This window comes from Cyprinodon tularosa, unplaced genomic scaffold (assembly GCF_016077235.1).
Source record: "Cyprinodon tularosa strain WSP-4 unplaced genomic scaffold, ASM1607723v1 ctg311, whole genome shotgun sequence".
NCBI classification, from domain to species: domain Eukaryota; kingdom Metazoa; phylum Chordata; class Actinopteri; order Cyprinodontiformes; family Cyprinodontidae; genus Cyprinodon; species Cyprinodon tularosa.
Window position 1 is genome coordinate 263710 of NW_024039021.1, and position 21880 is coordinate 285589.

General features: G+C 39.7%; 1 protein-coding gene across 1 annotated transcript in view; it reads right to left on the bottom strand.

Annotated features, from left to right (window-relative positions):
• Window positions 1-21880, bottom strand: part of mef2d (myocyte enhancer factor 2d) — a 157731-nt gene that overhangs the window by 112600 nt on the left and 23251 nt on the right.

The window sequence follows — 21880 nt, forward strand, 5'->3', positions numbered from 1 at the left end:
TTTTGTATCGATGCATCAATCCAACGGCCGACGATCCGATGCATCGATACGTCCGCAAGAGTATCGATTCATGTTTTTTTTTTCCTCCGGTCTATTGTTATCCATTTGCTCCAGGGCGTAATTCTCCCTCCGGTGCTGCGGTGGCACTAAACCTATTTTGCCCTCCTACCTTGCTTCCTGGTTATACTCTTACAGCAGTGTGTTGCAGTGAGCTTGACAGACATTTTTTATTTACTGTATGCTCAATATTGAAGCGTGCTCTGTGCTACGCGCTGTGGGTCTAGATACGGCCGACACGGAGAGGAAGCGGGGGCGAGTTTAGTCCGACGACAGAGGGACATGAGGGCCAAAAAGGGCGGAGATCCAGCTGGAAAAAGGGTCCCAGCGTTCTCGCGCACCTCGCTCTTCTAGCGGGTCAAACTTTACGAGTTGTTTTCCGCAATTTCGGTCATAAAACAAGCCGGCCTCCTGTCTGCGGCACTGTTTGCGGTCAGCTACAATTTGGGAGAGGTGCAGCGGAGCGTCTGTGGAGGGGGCGGGGACGTCTGGAGCCGAGGTATTGCATTGCACTCATTGCACTGATTATTGCAGTATTTTTTGATGGAACTTTTCTACTTCTGTTATTTGCTGTTGTTTCTAAAAAAAAAAAAAAAAAAAGCATAACGTTATTACAGCTTTCATTGATTTATTTCAAACTTGAAACTTTGTTTAGCCTGTAAGGTGCAAAAAAAAAAAAAAATCAACCGATTAATTGAAACGAATCGTATCGTGGTGTATTCTTGAGTAGCGAAAATAATCGAATCGTTGGGTCAGGAAATCGATAGTGAATCGAATCGCTATGATGGATGTGATTTACACCCCTAGTGGGGACCTGGGAAGCCATAAGAACGCGCCAAAGACAGCGTTCTGAGGCACGCATGGCCTCAGTAAAACCGTTGATGTATGCAAAGAACGGTTTCTACTGAAACTGAAATCTCGATTGCAATGTAATTGTAGTTGACAATAAAGTTAATTGATTGATTTTGCTTAACATGCATTTGTCTGATAATCAGTAGGTCTCAGTTACTCACCAGATTCTGAATAATAAATCTATTATAGTCAATTAAAAAAAGTCTTTATTGGTTTGGAATGATACATTTAAAATCAATAGTTGTGGCTTGATGTTAAAATTTAAGTCATAAGGGGGAAAAAAAAGTTTTTTTCCCCCATTACCCTAAAATTTCATGCTGAGAAACAGCAGTTTTATGATGGACAGAAATGCCCTCAATACGCAAGGCTAATGACATCAAAAGTAATGCTTCAGGAAAAAGGGAGGGAGAACCACACAAAAGTATGCCATTACAAGCTAAACATGCTCTACTACTGTACGCCTCCTATAAAAGCCAGACAAGCAAGATCAGGAGGACCTAATGACGCCTTAAAAATAGCTCTTTATCTGGAGTACTACCGGGTTTATTTTCATTTATGCAGGTGAGTGGGAGGAGGAATGTTGAAGTTTTGGCCAAAACAGCAGTACCTGCATATTTATCATGTATGCCACAAAAACGTTTCCTGAACTTTATCCGTTATTAGATGTGAAATGCAGGCTCTGCAAGTTTGTTAGATGTGTTCTGTAACAAAAAAAAAGAGACCAGGCTCTATTGCATGCATAAAAATATGAAATCCTGAACTGATGTTCTCCTATAGAAACATTTAATTTTAATTGCATTTTAGAGGAAAAACAAAAAAATAATCTTGATCATGATATGTGCTTTTTAGGGTTTGAAGGCAAAGAGGAATCCTTTAATCTTGCAACAGGGGAACATCCAGGGTGGCTGTGTTGTCAAGACATGCTTTAAAACAACTGTCCAACGGCAGCTTGGAGACCCAACAATCTGTCCACACATAGTGCTTTAATAAAGCGGCAGGAAATAAAGCAACCCAAGAATACATGATGGAAAAAGCAACTCTCTTTAAACAGTCAGCATTAATCAACAATTTTCACCCACACACATAGCCATGTTGCGTTGCTTTTGCTTCTTTGTCAAGTTTTATTTTTTGCAGATCATCAAGTTAATCTTAATATCAGGTACAAAATGCAAAGAATAATAAAACCATTTCAAAGAAAATAATCTAATCCAATCTGAACCATGTAAAAATATTAACCCCTCCTCCATATTTAATCACTTATCAACCAAGATTAATGAATTTGTTAGGGTTTAACCCCACAAGCCCCTCTCAATGTCGATTAATGCAGTAAGAAACATGTAGAATTGAGATATCTCTAAAAGAGGGTTTCTATGACAACATCAAGGAGGGCAAAATACTTCCTAATGCGACACATCATAGTCATTTCCAAACGTGAACAACCTTAGAGAAACAACTTCTCTGACAAGCCTGAAAGGTTCATACAGACATCTCTACATCATTGGAGCCGTTATTCATAAACACAGAAAACCTTTGGGCTCAAACAATAAATCGGATTAATCGTGATTAATAGATCATTTAATTAATCGTCAACTAATTTAGTAATGGATTGATTGTTAACTGGAGTATAGAGACTGTAAAACATGCCTTTAGTTGACAGATCAAACCACTTAGATCAGTAATTATATCAAAATTGTAAAAAAAAAATTATTAACATTTCGTATTTAAGAATGCTCTATTAAGTACTACTCAAGTGGAAAAGTTTTAGTTTCAACTGGTTTAATTTAGTAAAAATTCTTTAAGGGACTTTTACCTATCCATTTATTAATGGATTAATTGAAAAAATAATTGACAGATGAATCGATTTGCAAAATAATAATATCATTAAACTTTATTGATCTCACATTGAAGAAATTTAGCTCTTGATTTAAACCCACCCCCTTAGGGAGCAGTGGGCTACCATCGTGGGGCGCCTGGGAAAGAATTGGGGGTAAAGGGTCTTGCTCAGAGAACCAGAGTAGCAGTCTCTGGGAGTGGGTTTCGAACTCAGAACTTCAGGATTCCAAGCTCTATGCCCTGACCACTAGGCCGCCCCCAAATAGTTAGTTAAAGTCTACCATTGACCCTTTGCTGAAGTACAAAGTCTACAAAATTACATCAAGAGCACATCAACAACTCATCTGGAGGCTCACAAAAGAACATCTGAGAAACTACTGAGCATCACTTACCTCTAATAAGGTGAGTGATTACTGCTCAACAATAAAAAGAGACTTCGCAAAAGTGACTTCCAAGGGAGATTTTCCAAAGCCAGAACCGTTGCTGACCCCAAAAACCAGGTTTTCTTTTACTAATCTACTAATCTTAATGATCCCCAAACCTAAACCAGGTACAAGACTTAGACTAAGACAGATTTATTTGTCATTTTGTTTACACAAGTGTAAAAACAAGAAGAAATTTCTTTTGGAAACAGCTCTCTGGACAATTTCATCTTTTTTTAAATGACTCTTCCCCCTACCATTCTAAAAAAAGAATGTTTTCAAATAAGAATTGCATTAAGCTTAAGCTTAGTGCGGCTAACTAGCATCACAATGCTTAAAAAAAATAAAATAAAATTTAAAGAATGGCTAAAGGAAAATCCCAAAAATTTCCAGACTGGCCTAAAATCAAACTGTAATATTGTCATGACATTAAATGGGCCTTTCATGTGGGAAAACACTCCAATGTAGCTGACTTAAAACAATTCTGGAAGGAAGAATTGGCCAAAATTCCCCCACGGTGATGTGAAAGACTTGCTGCCAGTTAATGCCGGTGCTTTAGCAACATTTGTTACCGCCAAAGGTGGCACAACCAGTTATTAAACGTAGGGCGTTCCTGCATTTCTGGTTTGGTAAGCCCATAGCTCCTTATAATTTAACCACAAATTTAAAAGCAACTGATTTAATACAAAAAGCATTGCTTTTCTAATATTAAAGGCAATATACATCTACAATGCTTTAAAATGGAGAAAAGCCTTTAATTTAGTTAACAACCTTAAAAAACATTTTCTCTTCATTTCAAGTGTCTGATTCATTTAGACCAAGGGTCTGCAACATACGGCTCCAGAGCCACATGTGACTCTTTGGACCATCTGCTGCGGCTCTTAACAGTACCTAAAATGTATATAAAGAGCTAAATAGTGTACTACAAAATAAATACCAGTCTTAAAAGCTTTAGTGTTTTTTATAAAATGGATAAGAAGGACATTAAAAGAACCAGAAATATGTTTTTAGAGTCACTTTCCTTTTAATTAGCTTGGAATTTATGTGTTTTAATATCATTTTAAAATATAAAATACATACATTGTTGGCTGTTTAAGATGGCAAATAATTTCCTATACTAGATAATAAAAAAACAAACAAATTGTTTTTCTAAAAAGTCATCAACTTTGCGGCTCTAAACAACTTTTACTTGGTCGGACTCGAGGCAAAATGGTTCTTTGGATATGAAAGGTTGCAGACCCCTGATTTAGACAAATGCCATAGTCATAACTAGTGAATAAAATTATTTGTCAATAAAGAAACAGGTAACATATTGTGAGCTAGATGCTTTTGCCAATAAATCACAACAGAAGCACTGCTTCTGCTCCAGGATTTGAGGCCGGTGTCAGCTCGGCGAATGACGATGTTCAACAGGCCACACTGCTAGTCACCTCACACTCCCTACTATCTGCCCTATAAAGTCCTCAAAGGCGCCAGCAGCCCACCACCCAACTGAAGGCTTCAGGGATTGATAAGAAAAGAGAAGAAGCCTAACGTGTTTCTAAGTTTCTTTCCTGAGAAGTTCAAAACAGGCGAAAAAGGGTAGAAAGTCTGGGAGTGCTGCCAAGAACGCAATAGACTGGGAACTTTCCTTTTAAATCACAGTTTTGTTTACGTGTATTTACGTGATGCAGAGTTCATCTCAGTTCAAAACAACTCCATTAGGGGAAACCTGCATGCCAAGAGTCTGTCTTACCGTCAAAGAATGGATTGAACAAAAAAAGATCAGGCTGTCTGGTTCCACGATAGAGGACGTTCTTTCTTATGGTCCAATCATGAAATATTCAAAATCAAATATCACTGAGAGACGCTCTTTGAAAAATAAATGAATAAAGGGTCCAACTTAGAGCGACACATGTGCTTCTCTTCCACCAACTGCTGAGGTGACAACTGCTGGTGAAACGCCGCACTCTGGGCGCCCCAAATTACTGCTCTCACCGGACACCCCACGCCACCATCAAAAACCCCCCTCCCCTGCCGTTCCTGCTTCTTGTTAGCTCCCCCCTCCTCTTGGCAACCACCCATCACAGTCACACAGTACATTAATCTCCACCCGGCTCACCCGTAAGCCCCTCCCAGGTCACCCTCTGCCCTAATATGCCTTCAGCAACTGCCACCAATTCATCAGCGTCCATGAAGGCAAACTGGGAATGAGCGCATGCTCCCTCTAAAGGTACATAAACGCCAATGTACTTAAAGTTGTGTATTTTTCATTGGTGGAACCAGTCAAATTATACTAAAATTGGTAGGATTAAGGTTTTAAACCATCGTATTTAGTTTTAGAAGGATTGATTCAGCAGATCTACAAGAAAGTAACTTGTTTGAGTATTTAACAGTAAATGTCAGCATTTTTTCCATTTCTGTGGGTTTTGGGAAGTTGGCTAAACAAGAACAGGAACCTTCTGTGTATACACGAGCATGTGTGTGGCCTGAGAGTGACAGGAGCAACAACAGTCCCCCTGCTCACTATGTCAGATCCTCGTCTATCCCAACCCACATGTGTGAGCGTACATCTTCCATTTGGATCATGAACTGCTGGCAGCGGGGTGGCAGCTGCCTACATAACTTTTGTTCCGCTGGACCTTTAAAGGCCAGCCCCCCCCCCCTTTCGCTTCAACCTGACCCCCTAAAATTTACACACACACAAGCTTGCATGCTCAGCTGTCGGAGAGTTTGACATGCTGGTAAGGTCTTGTGCTGCTCAGCCAGAACTTTCAACATCCGAATTTCAAAATGACTCCACTTACTCAATCCATAGGAGGCATTCTTCATCTGATGGCGGGAAGTAAGAGTCGCCCTGACGAATTCAGTACCGGCAGATGACCGCTAACAGAACTGTAAAAGGAGAGACTGGAGCCACTTACGACACAGACAGAACTTCCCAAGCAATGAATCTCAGCCTGAGCCCTTTCCTGACCTTGAAGTCTCTAAGGGGGCCTGAAGGGTGTGGGAAATGGAAGGCCAGGAGTCTGTTAAACAGTTGTGCCTCAGAGTTTCCACTCAACACAGCGAATAAACGAAGGGATGCCGGCACGTAATTGCCAAGCCTAATGCAAGGGATAAAAATTCCACAGGCAAATACCGTCCAAAAGCAAAAACATAAGGAGAAATATAAAAGAAAGACCAAAAAGCAATGTTTTTATTCAACTGCCCATGAATGGGAAACAATATACAATACTTCAAAACTCTGCAATCACAATGTCAGACCTCTAAAGACGAAATTGCTCCCATAACAAACACCAGTGCTTAGATGCCCTTATCTCCCTGCACGTTCTCAAGGTTTCCCCCCCTGCCGGCCATTTGTCATCAGAGTGCACGGCTGCCGGGGGCCCACCGTGTTCGACGCAGAGTCTTGGCCGGGAGCCCAAAATGGGGATCTATAAGGGCTACCTCAGCTCACCCTAACAGAAACAAAAGCATTTGCCAAGACTGTGTGGTGCAGGCTACATGTGGTGGGGATCCGGCTCACAGGAGAGGTGGGGGTGGCTCAAACACTGAGCAAGGAAAATCTTTTCTCTCTTTATCAGAGCAGTGAGGAGACGCTGCTCCTTTGCCCACGGGCAAGTGTATTTATGTTGAAAGGAAACACAAGAGCGCATAAGCATCAGCTTTTGCAGAGATAAACAATCCATCCATGTTGCTCTTAAGTCCTCACCAACAGTTGAGGAAAAAGGCAATGAGATTACATTAGTGAAGAGTTTCCCATTGAAGGTCTGCCACCTAAGAGATGGGCGATGACAAAGAGGAACTCAAGAGAGCTTGTTACACACAAGCTTATTTGGTACTGTGTCTTTGTGCATAATGATTGTTAGGTTAGAGAATAAACATGGTACGCTTTTGAGAGTCTGACAGTGAATAGCCTGATTATGCTAATCTGTTTCCCTCCAGAGGATGGGGTAAATTAAAAAAAGTGACAAAGCTTTTCTCTGGTGTGGCACCACAGAGAACATCTCTCTAGCGTGTGACCTACATTGTTGAGGAATCCTCCACATTTAAGTCACCCTCTTAACAAATCACCCAGCATAACAAAGCTAAACATATAAATGTTTCAAATAAAATCATACGCATCCAACACGACAGGGTGCTTCTTTTTCCAACAGTAGCTTTGATTTACTTAAAATTTTCTTGAAGTGTTTAGGATTTTTTGTGAGTATAGAAGAGTTTTCCATTCTTCTTATAACATTGATTAAAAAAAGCAAAGGATGCATGTTTTGGAAATTTAAACAGCACAAGGTTAAATCTTTAATTTCACTAAAAGCCATAAAGAAAACCCAACAGATGGGCTAAGCCTCTGTCAATATCTCTACAAAAATCTAGTATATGGAAAGAACAAACTTCAGGAGCACAGATTTTGCCCTTTTATGTCATGCTTTGAGTTTCCATCCATCATCTACTTGGGGCCCATTAGTGAAGACGGGGTCCTTTTGTTTGATTCAGCCACCGTTTTGCAGTGTAGCTGATACAACAAACATAGACTTGAACTGAACTCACAGAATGTTCCCATCGTAGTCAGCAGAGAGTGAGCCGCAGCAAATCATTATCTGTAAACCTCATTTTTTCTGTTTATTAGAAGTCTGACAAAACAAAACCTCTTTTTTTTCTCAGCTCATTTTTGTCTCTCTTTCCACTCTGACTAACCTTCTATGAAGCCCATTTAACACAAACAGCAAAGCATCAAGTTCTTATTAAAGAGACGTGGACAGCTAACACACCAGGTGAACCTTGCTATTAACGAGCTGAATCTCCTTTTGGCCTTCAGAACATAACTGTTAATGGTCTACAATCATTACCTGTTGGAAATATTATGCATTTTGCGTTGGATAGACCTTATGGCTGCATATTTATCACGCATATCTATAATTTAGCCAAAACCCACACTGCCCCCTGCTAGATTGAGATTGGTGAACTAAGGAGGCAACTAGATTACAATGAACTTATCTTCAAGTCAGAGAAAAGTGTTTTGCAGGATTTTACCTTTGTGACATATTGGATTATCTTGCTGGAAGGTGGATAACAGATAAAAGGCTGTGCATGGCCCGTAATAACTCTGAAGCAGGCTCTGTTGTAGTGCTGTATGTGTGCCAAGAAAACGTACACCACACCATTATATCACCAACAACGTTCTGAACCATTGCTACAGGGCAGGATTGATCCATCAGTTTATGATGCTTCCCAAATCAGAACAAATCAAATCAGGTACATACTTTACGTTAAACTGGGCATACACTGTACAATATTTTCAATTGTTTTGCACGCAGCTAGCTAAAACTGTACGATTAAACCACAGGGTTTAAAAGTTCGCAGATCACGATGCATGTATTTACACTGGACGGCCCAACGCTCTGATGCAATCTAACTGCTCACACTGCACGTTCAAAGATCTCTCTGAGCCGAGAGATGGCGCTGGTTGGACTCGTCAATCTGGAAGAAGAAATCTGTTGTTTGCGCGTGCAGCGCTTGAGGTTCTGGTAAATGGGCTCGTAGCTCTGCTCCAACAGCAGGATTTGTCCATGAACACCTCACAAGGGCTGACTTGATTTCAAACATGTTTGATTTTCTTCCAACCTTACGATTCCTCATCGGGAGGTGATCGTGAGTGGCTGATCGTCCCTGGCTACCCTTGGTATACTACAGGATGCACTATGAGGCTGAAACTCTGCCCCTCCAAAAAACTTATCGCATAACTGGAGAATCGACCTGAAAAGGGTAAAAAATCGTACAGTGTATGTCCAGCTTTAGCCATTGCTGCATATCATAGTATTTGAGAATAACTGCTTACATTTTTATCTTCTGTTTCTGGAAGTTTACTTTTTTTGGCGTCATCTGCTCCAATGCAATCATTTCTGGAAGGCTGCAGATGAAACAGTTGCTACCTTTATGGATGTATGGGAGAAAATAAACACCTAGTTATAGAGGAGGAGCTAAATAAGTGCTCAAGAGGTAGTGAGTTGGCTGATCTGACTGACTGAAGACTCACAAAACGTGCCATGTTTAGAGATGGAGTTTGGGGCAGTGGAGCTGTTAGCAAGAAGCTAAGCAGGTGTGCCAAAAACAACTAGATCAACTCCTTCTCATTCTGATATTTGCAACTGGAAAAAAAAGGAGTAGTTCTGTAATAAAGTGTCTGCAGTGATTTTGTTTTTGACCAGCTGTGAAGCGGTGTCTGATTCACCCACTGGCCAGTAAAGTTTGGTTACCATAGCGAATGAACAGCAGCCAGAAGGGAGAGGAAACGCTGCTGACGAAGGAGCTACATTCACCTCTTAGACTGACAGGCTCTGGTGCTTGGACATGAACTAATGTGACAGGTGGACTTCTCTCTCAGGTGCTGTTTCATATCCTGACATGAGGAAAGATGATAGTCATCAATATCCTCCACGCAACGAAAATGGAATTCTCCTTAATCCTAATCTTGATTTTTGATATAAAGGTTCATTACCAGTTACAAATAAATAAACAAATACTATACAGTTCAACAGGTAACATAATTGATTTTTTTCCATACATTGATAGAACAATTTTGAAGCATTAAAATAGAGAAGAGTTCACCTTGCAAATGTTTACAAAAGTCAAAGTCTTGAGGAAGGTCAACTTTAAACTTGTTTTAAACCTAAAAAAAAATGTCAGGAAATTTCCTTTTCTCCGTTTCACTAAGTCTTCACTCTCCCAGTCTGTGTAGGGTTGGCATCTTCCAGCCCCTGGAGCTGTCAAAGTTAAAGGCTAAAGGTCAAGAGCAGCAAGACGAGCCACAACAGACGCAGCAACTTGTTCCCTTCAACTGTCTCCTTCAATCAGCCGCCGCCACAAAGGCTCCAGCCTGGACCCGCATCATTAAGAAGCTGCAAGGCTTCCATCTGTTGCTTCTTTAATTCATCACAAAGAATTCATTATATTTCATGTACATTATAACACCTAATAAGAGTAAAATTAATAATACAGTTGTGACTTCAGACAAATCCCAATCTATGCAGACAAAATAGAGGCTCCCTTGTACACAATTTGCTTTTTAGATGTGTTAATTTAGCTGTAAGCCTTCTGTCTTCATGCCAAGCGAGTTTAAGTAAAACAGAAGCTTGCTGTGTTCTGCTAATTAAAGCTCTGTGCTTTTTTTCTTCACCATATTTTAATCTATCAACTAAATTAAAGCTATAAATCACTCAACACCTGCGACTCCCACGCCAACCTGACTGTCTGGAGTGTAGAGAGATGGGCTTACGCTGAGAAAAATAAGAGCCAACATGTGAAATCGCATTAAATCAATGTCATTTTTACAAAAGTGATGAAAGGTTTAGAGGCGAAACTTTGTTATATGGAAAGTTTATCCAGCAAGACATCTTAATTATTATTAGGAATGAAACAATTGATTTAATTGTGATTAATAGATTATTGAAATGATCGTCAGCTAATAATCGATTAATCATTAACTGGAGTATAGAGACCTGAAAATATGCCTTTAGCTGACAGAGAAACCCACCTTGCGCAGCAATTATACCAACATTCTAAAAAATATGTAAATATTTAGCATTTAAGAAGTAAAAAATATTTTGTCTTTCAATATGCTCTATCCAGAACTCCTTAAGTGGAAAATTTTAGTTTCACTTGGTTTAATTTCATAAAATGTTTTTTTTAAGGAACCTTTTGCTACCTGATTATTAATCGATTAATCAAAAAAAAATATCTAAAGATTAACCGATGTGCAAAGGAATCGTTATTGCTTATTAATATTATTAACTCTGTTCTCACTGCTTGTTTACCTATAGGTATCTCTCATGATGTGTCTTATTGGTTGGTAGTATTACTGTTTTGCAGAATTTCAATTCATTATGTTAAAGCAATCAGTGTAAACTAGCATATTAATTAAGATTAAATAACAGAGGGGAATGCTGGCCTAGTGGTTAGAGCAGTGAGTTTGTTTTCTGAGAAGGTTAAAAGTACCCGGTTTGATCCCCACAGACTGCTACTCTGAGCAAGACCCTTAAGCCCACACTGCTCCCCTGGTGCCGCACAATGGCAGCTAGCCCACTGTTAGGAATCCAGTGTGTGTGGGCTGTGTTTGTTTTTGTGTTCTCTCCCTCCACCACCAGGTCGCGCCCTGTTCTTGTTGGTCCTCTCGCACACCTCCGGCTGGTTGGTTCATCACTGAGGACTACTTAAGCAGTGGACTGTCACCATATCGACGCCAGAGTGTTTGCCAGTTTTGGGTACTCTAGCCAAGCTGAGTTTAGCCGAGTCAAACTGAGTCTTTGTCTCTCTGAGTTCTAACCTTGTTTTGTCTTTGCCTTTTGGCAGGAAGTAATCCTGCAAACTGGATTTTTGGCCTTCTCCCCCTGGAAGGATTGTTTTGAGCTTCATACTGAGCAGGGGATTAATCTCCACACGACCCGTTCAAGTTCTCCTGGAAATCTAAGTGGCAGTCCGCTCCATTGCTCCTCAAGGAACCAACCAAACCTAAAACCTGTCCGCCCTCCAACGAGCCCCCCAATCTCTGGATAAACCCACACCGGCTGGATTCCGGGAAGAGAACCTTTTTCTGCTAATGTGAGTCCCGTTCCTCTCTGATTTTTGCAAGACGTTGTTCAAAGTTCCCACAGACCCTGAACTAACCTCTGAACTTCCCTTTTCACTTCCAGTCCTGGTTCACCAGCTCTCTGAGTTACTCTGGATCAACCTTATTGATTATTTCAATAAAACTCTTAAACTTTAACGCTGAATCTCTGTGTGGTTTCCTGCATGAGGGTCAGATCTCTTAGAACATCATGACACCCGCTGCTCCCCAAGGGGATGAGTCAAATGCAGACATGAATTCCTCCAGTCTGAGATTAATAAAGTTATTTTTTTTTTTTATGTGACCACAAAGTGAATGAACAGGTTGCATTTAATTAGTTTTGGAAAATTAATTTAATGGAGAGAAAGTGAAGGCATTTTTTTTTGGTGAAGTGGTTTTATTATAAAATGTACAAAATAGGGGCAAGTTCCTCTAGTAAGTCATTGGGAAGATCAATATTAGACTTGTTTTAAGTGCAAAATGTCAAGACATGTTCTTCACTCCATTTCGCTGAGTCTTTTGTCTCCCAGTTTGTGGAGGCCTCATGTCTTCCACTCTGTGGCACAGTTTAAGTTTAAGTTAAAAATTGTTCCATGCTAGCCTGAAACATTGAAACCATTGATGGTATCAGAGGGATGTCCCAATCTTATACTGATACTGAAAATTAATTCGATATAAGCCAAAAACAAAACATCTAAAATGACAAAATAAGTTATGAAATTATATATTAGTCGTACTGCTATCATAATGGATCAATATCGGTGTCAGAAATTAAAAAGTTGTATCGGGAAATCCCTGGTAATCAAGAGTCGTTCATCAGCTGAATGTTCGCAGGGATTATTAGGATCCTTTGCTGTCTCTCTAAACTCAAAGCAAAGTGAACCAAAAGCAACTTATTTTGCTGATTCCTCTACAGGTTAAAAAAATTTAAGGATTTTTTTTTTTTTTTTGCATCTGTTAAAATGATTTAAAATCAATTTTTTCTTTTTTTGTTGTTTTTTTTTTTTATCTAGAATGGGCCCTATGCACCATTCCACTACATCCTGAACTTAGGTCAGCTCCTTTGTTTCCTGTATTTTTTCCACAGGATGAACTGATTAATCCAGGTGTGTGTTTGGTCATGGTTACGGGGGGGGGGGCAGGGTCAGGCACACCTGGATTAATCAGTTAATCCAGTAGAAAAATACAGGAAACAAAAGAGCTGCCTTAGGTGCAGGAAGTAGTAGATTTATGCTCAGAGCCCTTTGAAACAATTGATCACCATTCAGAGCTGATGAAGGATAAAGAGGTTGATCTCGATCAAGGAAGGATGCCACTACTGGAGTACTACTAGGAAATGATAAAAGCAAAGGCAGCGCAACATTTGGTTACCAAATATTCCCTACAGAGCATAAATGCTAGATGTTTATTTTTTATTTTTATCATTTTATTTCATTTGAATAAAAGACGTAATGTAGAATATCAACATAATTGTCTTGTATTCTTCAACGGAGGACTTAAATAATCTTTTATGTTATATTTAAGCAATTAAGCTTTCTGGGAAGTTTGCTGAAAAAAGATCCTAAATGAATATGGCAGCTTCTCTTATCTGTTTATAATAAAACACTTTAGGTTTCTTGCTTTGTGATTCTCATGACCAACAGTGTGACGGGGCTCCAGTCAAGCAAAAGGTGCTCAAATCCCCCACAGGCGAAGGGGCGTTTGATGTTTAAGGCTCCGTGTGGCCCTCACACGGCCTGACTTTGACTAACAGACACGCACAGACACTTCTCCTCGGAAACAGCTGACGTTTTAACAGGCTTACAACGACAGCTGACGGGCTACAGGTGGGGCAGAGGGGACCCTTCATAAACCCTGCAGACCAGCTCATAATACCTCTCTCCAATCCACACACACACACCTGTCGTGGCTCCAGAGGAATTGTCCTCAGTGAAAAGCCTTCCTTTATACTGGATCCCCCACCTACTCGCATACACACTCTCGTCTTCCCCCTCGCCGCATTAGAACATGGCTTCATGATCCTCCAACTTGCGTTTGAGGGGTTGAGGCGTGCGTATGCCGTGTCCGACTACAACAACAGATGCTACTATAGTCAGGAACTACCAGCTAAAAGCACTAAGCTTCTTTCTCTAATTTCAGTGAGGCTGGTGGAGGCATTGAGAGGGAAACGGTGCCGTCTTTTTAATCCATAATCATTTTAACCTACAATTCGCAGGTTTTCAATTCAATCACCACTGTGCACAGTCATAATCACAGCTTGACCGGCTGTAGATCTTATAATCCTAAAAGGTCACAATTAAGTCAATCCACCATTTAAAAAGCCGTGTTGTTCAGAAAGAAAACTTTTTTCTAATCTCAGGCGCTATTAGATTCCTGCTTTGATGTGAACAGACTATCGCAGAAACCTTTTGCAGGAATTCGGAGATACCAGCAGCTCTCATGAACATTCTCCAAATGCTTTTGTCAGACAAAGTTCTTTGCAAAGTGAATTGCGGTGAAATGCGGGATATTTGGGACGAGCGGTATCTGTTTGTATAAAAGGGAGCAGAGCTGAGAAGAAGAGAGGGGATTTAAAAGCGCAGCACTTCTTTTGACAAAACCATCGGATGAAAAGGAAGGGGGGGGTAAACATCATTTCTGGATTATATTTTCTTGCTGTGTGTGCAAAACGGCAAAAATACGACTTTTGTTTTTTTTTTTTTCGAACTTCTACTGTGGAGTTTATAACCAAAATTGATTTTCTCCATTTCTCCTTTGTGATTGAAATGAAAGTTGCAGGAATAATTCATCATGCCTAATTTACACTTGGCAGTATGGCACAGAATATGTGCAAGTTGGTGTGTTTTTCTCTTCATTTAAAAAGGGGCTACATGTATTTGTGGATTCCACCGGGGGCAGCTGCGGTTTATACCAACTGCACCACTGCTGCTGGGACAGATGGCTCAAGAAAGGGCTTGTAACTCAAACACATGTGTTAGGGGGGTATTTGAGAGGCAGACTAGTCTAACACTTTACCCATTAAAATACATGCAAGTTTTTTTTTTCTTTTTTGGTTTAACCAAAGCTGGGTAATAAAGTAATGTGTCTGGATCAACCTTTACAAAGCAGATGAATAAGCAGAGCCTTCAGTATATTTTTATGAAGATTTTAAAATGATTCACGATCTGCTATCTGAAAGAGTTGTAACTAGGACTGAAACAGTTATTGTGCAATTATTTTTGATTCAATCGATTAATAATTAGATGGAAAAAGGTTCCTTAAAGATGATTTTTTTTTACATAATCAAACCAGGAGAAAGTAAAACTTTTCCACTTGAGAGGTTCTGGATAGAGCATATTGACAAAGTTTATATATATTTTTTTTTACAATTTTGCTATAATTGCTGCTCAAGATTAACCTGAGTCCGCCAGATGGATTTGCTCCGCATATCCATCTGGAAACCTTCCGTTGAAGTAATTTTGGGAAGGGGCAAAAATACTGGTTAGCTGATTGGCCTATGTTGGTGATAGACGGGCCAAATAAACCAATCAGATCAACGAAGCATATGACGTACTAACAGAGCGACGACGAAAACACAACCACAAGCCAGGCTACTCTTGCCGAAACCAGTCGGGAGAAGAGCAAAAACATCTTTTCCTCTGAGAAAAGCCTCCAGAGCAGTGTTTTGCTCTTCTTTCAGTGAAGAAATACTCTGTAATTTCGATAAAACTTGCTCGATAGCCACGCTAACGCTAGTTTCATCGGCTGAAGCCGCCATGTTCTTTAGACTGAACGGTCGCGCTTCTTGTTGCGTCACACCTCAACCCGCCTCAAAGCCAACGCTGATTGGACGTTCGTTTGGTGAACGGCTCCAAATTTTCTTCAACGGAGAGTCTCCAGACTGATCTGCGAGTGAAACCTTGAAAGCTCGCGAGATCAGGATGGTCTCATGAGGCTAAGTAGATAATGCTTCTCTTTAGATCTTTATGTCCACTAATCATGACAGAAAGAATATTTTAGTACAAATATTGATGTTTAAAAGGGAATTATAGGGGACCAGCCAGTGACCCATCAAGGAAAGTGGGGACATTTTGAATGGCTACTACTGCATCTACATGTTATGATGCAAATCCATTTACTGTTACTCTTCAAGCAATTATTGCAGCTTGGCAGTCTTTACTTACTCTTATCAATCAGTTATTAAGCTGGATCCTGCACTGGAAAAACGATCTAGAAATAAGTAAAAATGTCCTAAATTAAGTGTATTTACCCTTAATCTGAGTAGGTAAATGAGAAAGTTTGCCAATGGAATTAGTATTTTTACTCTTAAAATAAGATATTTAGATAATATGCACTTGAACTAAGACAATGCAATTGTTTTATTCTTATTTTAAGTGTAATTTGTCTTGTTCCATTGGCAAAATGTCTCTTTTACCTCCTCAATCCAAGAAAAATTCACTTATTTTAAGAAAAAATGACTTATCTAGATTTCGATTTTTTTTTTTCCAGTGTAGAGCTTTTAGTAAGATAGTTGCTCTAAAGAGCTGAATGATTTTTAATACAGTAGTGGTGTATGTGCACTGGGTGTCTAAAGATAATGAAAAACGTGCGACTAGAGGTCAGTTTGTGTTTAACCACTATTTGTTTTTTTAGGTAGAAAACACAGCAAAACCTGTGCGGTTTTCATTGGTTTTGAACTCTTTGTGCAAACAATTTCTATTGACATTTAATTTTTTGCTCAGGAACTTAAAGACTAGGAGGAAAAGATAAACTGTCTTACAAAAGCATGAACTGATATTGTTTAGGGCAAACTGGAATCTGCACTGCTTTAACCATCCTTTAAAAGTTTAATGTTAGCTTGTCACCAGTCACTAGTGCAAATTTAGTATTATCTGATTTTTTTTAGGCATCTTATAAGGGTAGGAAAAACATTTGTTTAAAAATATTTGAAGTAGATCATCTATGCCCCGGAAGTAAATGAGTTCACTGAAGAATTAGTTAGAGGCACGGTGATTCTGAGATCCTGAATAAAGAGTGATATGTTTAAGCATATGCTTATCTTCGCCTCCTTCTGCTCCTGCCTTTCTTTTGCACTTTTTTTTGTTGCCTTTTCTTCCTTCTTTGACAGAGCGGCAGGAGTCTTTCTCTCCAGGTCTGGTGGTGTTCCAGCTCTAATGTGATAACCAGTTCAATAACATAAACAACTGCCTGAATCCTCCAGAGGAAGGATGCAGAGAGCGGGAGAGTGTGTTTCTAAGAGTGCGAATGTGAGTCAGTGGGTGGATGTCTGTGCGGTTCGGTTTTTACATGGGAGCGCATGTGGGCTGAAGAGCAGGAGAGGCCTGGGCGAGAGGTGAGGACGAGTCAGCCATTGAACACCATGAAATAAAACGTTATCTAATGCCTGCGCTGACACGGCCGGCCAGAAAATAAGTGCACTCTCTATCGACTGAAAGCTCTGCTGTGTTTTTGCTCGCTAAAGAAACACTTCTTGCTGATGCCGTGAGCTGGGTTTGTACATTGAAGCAGAGAAAGGCTTTTCAGAGGCACTTTAAAGAGCCATCAGGGCATCTAAATGCTCTCTGAGCTCAAATTTAGTCCGGCTGAAGACCTCTTAATAATTCCAAAAGAGAAGAAATAGCCTTTACAGTTTCTTAGACTAAAAGGTTTATATACTTCAAGCAAACCTTAAATATAAGGCCAATAACAACCACCCACTTATCAGAGTTTTATTTTTCTAAATTACTTCTACAGATAAAACAAAGAATGTTAAAATTTATATTTATATTTATAATATATTACAGATATTACAGGCTAACGATGGAACTAAACGACCCATTCATCGGTTACCATTTGCATGTTTCCAAGCAATACAAGGCCTTGTCCATATAAGACTCAAACTCACTGCGGATCCAGACATTTGAATTGAGAAAGCTTCCTGGAGAGGTGGCGAAACGTCTTCAAATCTTGAAAACCAAGTCCAGTGGATATTTTTTGAAATTTACGGAAAGTTAAAATTTATACAGAAACAGTTCTGTTTTTTTGCAAAAATCAAGTATTTCTTTCATTAATATAATCTGCAAAAGTCTAAAAATGGCATAAATGAAAGCTTTCCAACAGTTTAGAATGAGTTGTATATAAATGCTTAGGTTGGGCTCACCCAATGGAAGACGCAATGCTGCATCTCTATCTTTGATTATAGCCCCATTTACACTACCCTTTTGAAACCAAGCCAGCCAACCACGGTAATCGAGGTAACTGTCATCTTCTATTTAAAGTCAGCTGGCTCATTTTTCGGATTTTCCGGCATGTCCGACTTTGCAATTCATGGATACCTTTACCTATTAATAACACAAACTTCTCTTCAGCCTATTAACAATAAATTGCATCAAAAAAGCGTGGTGCAACTTGGGATGATGCAGAGGCCGAGGGTCTCATCGAAATTAGGGCAGAGGACGTTATACAGGGACATAAGTTAATGAATGTTATGGCCGCCGTCATTTTTGTTCGCATAATTCCCATCTTGAGAGCTGCAGTATCGTGGACCGCCAATAGAAGGCCAGGAATTGCGCTAGCGTGATGTGTTAATGTTCATAAGAACCAAGCTCAACAGTTAACTGATCCAAGCTTGGGCCAAACTCTGCACGGATCAGTTTTTAGGAGGCGTATAGTAAATGGGGCATATGGTATCCAGAAGGGGACAAACTTGTTAGCCCTGAGGGTTTTCTCTGTAAGTGAATACAAGCTGTTGCTCGAGGAGTAAAAATAAAGCAAAGATCAATGTAAATCTTTCCACTTGCTGTTTTCTGTTGAAACAGAGGACCTTCTAAACTTTTTGGCCACACAAGAGGGAAGATAATATAACCAGGAAAATAAAAAAAACGTTTTTATCAGGTGCTGGGGTCAGGAACCGCTGTTCTGTTGGACACGTAAGTAAATTAGAGATGTTTTGGAGTTTATTTTGGATGTAAAGGTAGGTATGATTTTAGGCTAACTTTGAGTAACGGAGAGATTTAGCAGGGGTGCTACTGAATAACTAAAACTGGTTCATCATATTTAAACCCACATACTTTTTAGATGATGCGACATAAAAATAGCATCAACAAATATTAGAATATTTCTCTCCATATTGTAAAAAAAAAAAAAAAAAGTAAATCTAATCAATAGTGGAAAACTATGAATTCTAAGTAATGCGCTCACACAGGAACAGACAAAGTGTGTGTTTTTAATGAATTTCCAAACACTGATATACGGAGTTGGAGCTGCATAACACCTCAACACAAAAGCATAAGACATTGTGCAACTTCCAAGGGGTTGAAAAGGATTGAGATTCTTCCACCTCCTCCTACCACTTCTCCTTCACTCTCTGGAACCTTTCCCAACTCTGAGTAATTGCTATTGTACAACAGAAGAGGAACGAGGATGAATAAGCAGCTTCCTTCTTACAGCCCCGTCTCTTCATTTCCAAATACTCTTTCTTCACATTAGCTTGTGGCTATCTTAATGAGCCCTGAAGCAGATGGTCCCATAACAACGCCACAGCTGTGCAACTGTAAAATGATGCCACGCCCCAGCAGGGAAAGGTTCATGTACATTCAAATATTCAAATGAGGCTGTAACCTCTGTGAGATTTACTGAAAGTTGATAAAAGGTGTAGGAGGAATTCTATGGAGGAAGGCCAGAATTGTGAGTAGTGAACGATGAGGACGGACATAAGAACTTGAGATAAGAGGAGAGCAGGGAGAGCAAAAAGACAGGAGAAGAGGAGGTTGATGAGATGTGAGAGACTCGGGTATAGCATTTCAGCTCCTGGCTCTGCTGCTTGCTATTTCAGCTGTGCAGGAGCTACGGCCAGCAGTCCCTGCTCTCACGCCATCGTAACCCCGTAAGTATGGTAGCAATGACACGTGGGCCGTCCATAAAAGTGACAACTGCTAAATTTCCCAATTTTTTAATCACATAATCTCTTCTTTTCTCCCCTTCTCTCAGAAAGTTCACAATTATACCGCACAAAATGTTAAAATGCTGAGATAAATCACATTTAGTTCCCAAATCTAATCCACACCACATGGTGGTGTGACTTTTACAAGACTTTTGTTGTCAGGGCTGAAAAATCCCTGTGGTCACCGAGTCAATCCCGCGTCATTTATCAGCCATGAGCGTCATGAATTTTGGCACCACAGAGGTGTAGCTGAGCCAGCATTACTATGAGAGAAACAAGGCAGGCAGGGAAGCCAAAACGTAAGTCAGTAATTACTGAGCTGCGTCAAGGACGACGACATCTGAAGGAATGCGGTGCCACTGCCTTCGAAATGTGTTGGAATTCCAGCAAGGGAAAAGGTTCCAGCAGTGACGTTCATTACTTATGCATGCTTCTTGATGTCTTTTAGAGTGCAAGAAGGAATAAGGAGTTACAATGTATAATAAATCAAGTTATTATAACCACAGAAATCAAAGCCAGCAGTGTGAGAATGCATTATTTCGCTTACTTTCTAGCCTCTCTTTCTGGATAATAGGAATTTAAGAATCTGGTATCTGGCTTGATATATGTGAAATAAAGTCCAGGTTAACATTAATAGTTAAGACTTAAATTTGAAACATTTCTAAATTTCAAGATTGTGTTTTATAAATAATGGGAGCGGTGGAAGGTTCCCCATTACAGAAGTGTGGTATTTTGAAGCAAGAAAACTATCAATCTTGTTTCTCTTGAAGATTTTTGCTATGATGTAGGTGAGCAGCACATCTTCTAACTGCTATTTTTTTTTTTTTTTACTTCAGAGCTCTCTGGCATGAAAAAAAAGACAAACCTACAAAGAGGAGCTTGAGTCATTGAACACCCGAACCTTAATCTAAGCTGAACATAATACTGTCCATTCGGATTCTCTGTAATCCTCCTGGTATCTGCGGCTCTTCCTGGATTTCCTGCTGTGTTATAAAACAATGACTTTGCATTTACAAAATGTTTCCCATACATTTGATGCTGTGTAAATAGCATTGTTGCTAATCGACATATTGAAAATAGTGCAGGTTAAGTGTTTGTAAAAAAATCTCAAGAGAATGCAGTGGATTATACAGTATTGCTTGTAAATTTTGCAATCAGATGCTTAACCTGGAAGTGCATGATTCTTTTTACTGCTTTTCAGGAAGATGTTAACAATGAAGTGTTATTGTAAGACTGAAGCATCTATGTGAGCTGGAGCAGATGATACAGGAATCGCTCGTGGGCAACTCAAAGTGTGAAGACAAAAGAACATGTGGAAAAATAATACCACATGCCGTCTGGATCTGATGATCTGTGATGCTGTGGCTTTGATTGTCTTCCAAAGGCACTAGAAAGCTTTTTAGAGTAAAAATGCTGTTACCTGTTTTTTTTTAAACCTAGAAAAGTGAAATAACGGTCATCATTTTCTAGTTTTCATTTCCCTCATTTGTGGAACCAATTTTTAATTTTAAAACATTCTTTTTTGATAAAGCTTAACGTTAAATGCTGCTATAAGCTTCGGCTGCTGGAGGACCCAAAACGATTTTTCTTCCACTCTTTAATTGTGCACCATTTTTTTAATTCTTCTTTTTCTTTAATATAAAAAGTACTCCTGACTCATTACTTCTCTGTGTGTTTGCATGTCTACTCTGTAGGCTTGTCCCGATCCGATCCACGTATCGGATCGGACGCCGATATTGGCAAAAAAATGTGTATCGGCAAAGCATGTAAAAATGCCGATCCAGACTGCCGATCCAGTTTTTAAAAAAATATCCGGTCCGTATTTTCCAGTTTCGCCGATTGAAACAATCCATTCCACTATTTTGCGCCAGTGTTCCCCGAATCCGGTCCGTATTTTCCAGAACACCTTCAAAATACCCACAGGTCTTTTTGGGTCTGTCTCCCGGCCTAACCATTAAAACAGGTGAATTGGAAGATAGCGGGGAAAATGTCAGCCGTGTGGGATTATTTTATCCTGCACGATGTGTAGATGGAGACTAGGTGTGGAGGACATTGGGGAGTATAAGGCATTTTTGTGTAACTATTATTTGCACTGATTTTTTTTAAGCAGTGTCTTTTTTCAAGAGTAGCGTCCTGATTCTAAGTTAATAGACTATTTTCCACTCTTGTCTGTTTTGCATTTTTATTAAAACTTACAGTAATATAGCACCT